This window comes from Chinchilla lanigera, unplaced genomic scaffold (assembly GCF_000276665.1).
Source record: "Chinchilla lanigera isolate Chin_1 unplaced genomic scaffold, ChiLan1.0 scaffold00169, whole genome shotgun sequence".
Taxonomy (NCBI): Eukaryota; Metazoa; Chordata; class Mammalia; order Rodentia; family Chinchillidae; genus Chinchilla; species Chinchilla lanigera.
In genome coordinates, this window is record NW_004955570.1 from 1,162,508 (window position 1) to 1,166,699 (window position 4,192).

Consider the following 4,192-nt stretch of genomic DNA (forward strand, 5'->3'; position numbering starts at 1 on the left):
GGGACCGAGCGTGGGCCCCCGAGCGCCCGGGCCGTGCGTTTCCCTGCGGGTCTCTCCAGCAGGCCCTTCTCCGCCCCTACCTCTGCCCGCGTCCTACACCCTTACTGGGGATTCAACCCAGGTCGCTGCCCTGAGCTACATCTCCATCCCTTCTTTATTTTTTGTTTTGACACAGGCTCTTGCTAAAGTGCCCAGGTTGGGCTTGAACTTGAGATCTTCCTGCTGTGATGACAGGCATGCGGTCCCTGGCTCCACCACCATCCTTTCCTCTCTGGATTTCGGCCGCAGTCTCCTAACAAATGTCTCCCCATCCGTCCACAGTCCCACCGCCCCACAGTGACTTTTCCAAAGCACAGATCTGATCAGGGCACCCCTCCCCTTAACAAAGATGACAGGGACTGATCTGTCCCTAGGTCCCTCTCCAGCCTCTGCCTTCCCTGCCGCTCCTTACCTCCTCCTTTCTTTCTCCAATCCAGATGAATGGCAAATGGTTTTTACAATTTAAAGCGGTTTTAGTTCTTTTTGTTTTGAGCCGTCTCACTAGGTGGTCCACGCAGGCCTTGAACTGACAATGATCCTCCTGCCTCAGCCTCCCGAGTGCTGGGATGACAAGCTTGTGTCACAACACCTGGCTGAAGTTTTTTAACAAGTGAGATGGGAGCCGGGTGTGGTGGCGCATGCCTGTTATCCCAGCACTCCAGAGGCTGAGGCAAGAGAATCACTTGGAGTTTCTGGCCAGCGGGGGCTTCACAGTGAGTTCAAGGCCAGCCTGAACTAGTTGCTAGACTGTCTCACCAAAAAGAAAAAAAAGACGAAGTTTCAGTGCTGTGCAGCTGGTCTAGAACTCCTGGACTTAAGAAATCCCGCCCCTCAGCCTTCTCAGTGGCTGGGACTACAGGCCTGCGCCACCATTCTGCTTTCATCTTGAATCCTTTAAAAATGCTGTTGATGATTTTGAATTGTCAAAGTGAGACGGGGTTAAAAAATAAATCCAAACAATACCAAAATATATGGAGTTCAAATCCCCATTCAATCCCCATTCAATCCCTAAACCAGGGGCTGGGGATTTACAGTGGCACAGCGCCTGCCTGGCAAGCTCAAGGTCGTGAGTTCAATTTCCGGTACTCGAAAACAAATAAACAAAAATCCCTAACCCAACTTCACTTTCCTTCACTTCGCCAGAAGTGATGACTATTAAGAATTTGGTGAGCTTTTCTTCCCCGTCTTTCACCCCCTCCCCCACTGTCCCTTCTCCTTCCCCACTTCTTATGTGTATGTGTGGGACCAGGGACCCAGGGCCTTTGCACTGATCTGTACTGCCACCCCTTTTTCATTTTGAGACAGGGTTTCCCTAAATCTCTAAATTGTCCGGGTTGGGTCAAACTTGTGATCCTCTTCCCTCAGCCTCCCAGCGTCCTGGGATTACAGGCATGTGCCACTATGCCTGGCTTGCGTGTAGCTCTTTTTTTTTGGTCTTTTTGAGACATGGTTTTGCTATGCAGTTGAGGCTAGCCTTGAACTCACTTCATAGCCCAGGCTGGCCTTGAACTCACAACGATCCTCCTGGCTCAGCCTTCCAAGTGCTGGGATTACAGGTATGCACCACACCCTGCTCAGAGCTTTTTTTTGCGGTGGGGGGGGTTGGTTTTTTTCCAGTATGGGGGATTGAACTCACGACCTTGCACTTGCCGGGCAGGCGCTGTGCCGCTGAGCTAAATCCCCAGCCCCCTGCTCATAGCTTCTTAATCTGGAAAAAAAGTGTAGAGCTAGAACTGTAACTCTTAGCTATAGCAGTGAATCTTTGTGACTTTTTTTTTTTTTGGTCTTTTTGAGACAAGGTCTCACTGTGCAGTTCAGGATGGCCTTGACCTCACTTTGTAGCCCAGACTGGTCTTGAACTCAAAAGGATCCTCCTGCCTCAGCCTCCTGAGTGCTGGGATTACAGGCATGCACCACCACACCCAGCTCTTTGTGACTTTTGATTAATGTGCAGTGGTTGCTTAAATATGATGCCCAAAGCATAAAGGACAAAATAAAAGTACATAAATTTGGTTTCATCAAAATGAAAAATCTGCCAGGTACGGTGGTGCACGCCTGTAATCCCAGCAGTCAGGAGGCTGAGGCAGGAGGATTGTTATGAGTTTGAGACCAGTCTGGGCTACAAAGTGCATTCAAGGTCAGCCTGTATTGCACATCGAGACCCTGTCTCAAAAAAAGACCGAAAGCCGGGCGTGGTGGCTCACGCCTGTAATCCCAGCACTCAGGAGGCTGAGGCAGGAGGATTGTTGCAAGTTCGAGGCCAGCCTGGGCTACAAAGTGAGCCCAAGGCCAGCCCAAACTGCACAGCGAGACCCTGTCTCAAAAAGAAAAAAAAAAAAAGACCTATAAAAGAGAAGAAGAAGGAGGACAAGGAAGAGGAGGAGAGGAAGGGGAAAGGGAAGGGGAAGGAAAATAAGAAAAATCTTTGGGCTTCAAAGGGTACCATAAAGAAGGTAGAAAGACAACTTATAGAATAGAAGTAATTGTAAATCATATATCTGGTAAGAAGGTAGTATTCAGAATAAAGAACTTTAAGAGCTATAAAGGTTACACAATTTTTTTTTTTGAGACAGGACCTCTCTATGCAGTTCAGGCTGGCCTTGAGCTCACTTTGTAGCCCAGGCTGGTCTCAAACTCACAACAATCCTCCTGCCTCAGCCTCCCGAGTGCTGGGATTACAGGCATGTGCCACCACTCCTAGTTAAGGGTAAACAATTTTAAATGGCCAAAAATCTGTATAGACATCTCTCTACAGAAGATGTAAAAATGGCCAGTGGGTAAATGAAAAGATGATCAACATCATTAGTCATTAGGGAAATCTACACCAAAACTACTGGGAGAGTGGCATACATCTATAGTCCCAGCACTTGGGAGGCTGATGCAGGATTGCTGCCAGTTGGAGACCAACCTGGGCTATAAAGTGAGCTCAAGGCCAGCCTGAACTGCATAACAAGACCCTGTCTCAAAAAGACAAAACAAACAAACAAACCAAACCACTATGAGATCCAATTTCATGCCCCTGGCATGGATATGATCAAAGAGACAGACAATAACAAGTATTAGTGGAGAGATAGGAACCCTCACACATCGCTTAAGGGAATTTAAAATGGCCTAGGTGCTTTAGAAAGTAGTTTAGCAGTCTCTCAAAAACTATGCGTGGTGGCACATGCCTGTAATCCCAGCGCTCGGGAGGCTGAGGCAGGATGATCGCCAAGAAATCAAGACTGGTGAGACTTAGTGACCTTGGGCGACTTAGTGAGTTCAAGGCCAGCCTAAACTACATAGCGAGATCCTGTCTAAATCAATCAATCACCCAAGGGGCCGTTACGCAGGCCCTCCCTCTGGGGGAAGATCCGCTCTCCCAGGTGTCATGGCAGGCGCGGCCTCCAGGGGGCAGTGTGGGCTTGGCGCTGCAGGGCGCGCTGGGAAGGCGCCTCCTGTCGGCCGCCGGGCGCAGGTTCATCCTCCCGGCGCGCACACAGAAGAGGCGGCTCCTCCCAGGCTCTGCTGCGTGCTCTGAGGCCACCAGGGAGGGGCAGTGCGCCGCCGCCTGAGTTCTCAGGGCCCGCCCAGGTGACCCTGGATGGAAGGAAGAGGCCAATTGCCAGGTTTATTCGTAGCTTGTTTGGTTATATCTGGATTATATCTCATGTAAACTCTACTCAATAATATATATTCCAGCAGGGCCCAATAGCCTGTGCGTGTACTCTCAGCACTGGGGAGGCTGAGACAGGAGCATCCCATTCCAGCCAGCCTAGGCAAAATACTGAGATGTTCACTGGAAATAAAAACAAATAGGGCTGGGAGTGTAGTTCAATGGGAGGCCCTGGGGTCAACCCCAGCACCACCACAATAAAAGAAAGGACTTTGCTTTGAGAAGAGAGCCCCCCGCTTCAACAAACAAACAAAAACTGCCGGGAATGGTGGCGAACGCCTGTAATCCCAGCACTAGGGAGGCTGAGGCAGGAGGATCGTTGCAAGTTCGAGACCAGCCTGGGCTACAAAGTGAGCTCAAGACCAGTCTGAACTGCATAGTGAGACCCTGTCTCAAAAAAGACAAAAAAAAAAAAAAAGGAGAGAAGAGAGCCCCTAGGTCCCATGGTTGAGGACAGCTGCCTCAGAAATTTGTTTCCTGATTCAGTTTGTAGTGCCC

The 4,192-nt window shown here is 49.8% G+C and overlaps 1 long non-coding RNA gene across 1 annotated transcript in view; it reads left to right on the forward strand.

Moving 5' to 3' along the window:
• Nucleotides 1–506, forward strand: part of LOC106147508 — a 6,740-nt gene extending 6,234 nt beyond the window's left edge. Inside the window, exon 2 of the long non-coding RNA XR_001232432.1 lies at nucleotides 176–506. This is a non-coding gene — a long non-coding RNA (uncharacterized LOC106147508). The remainder of the gene's footprint in view (nucleotides 1–175) is intronic.
• The last annotated feature ends 3,686 nt before the right edge of the window (nucleotides 507–4,192 follow it).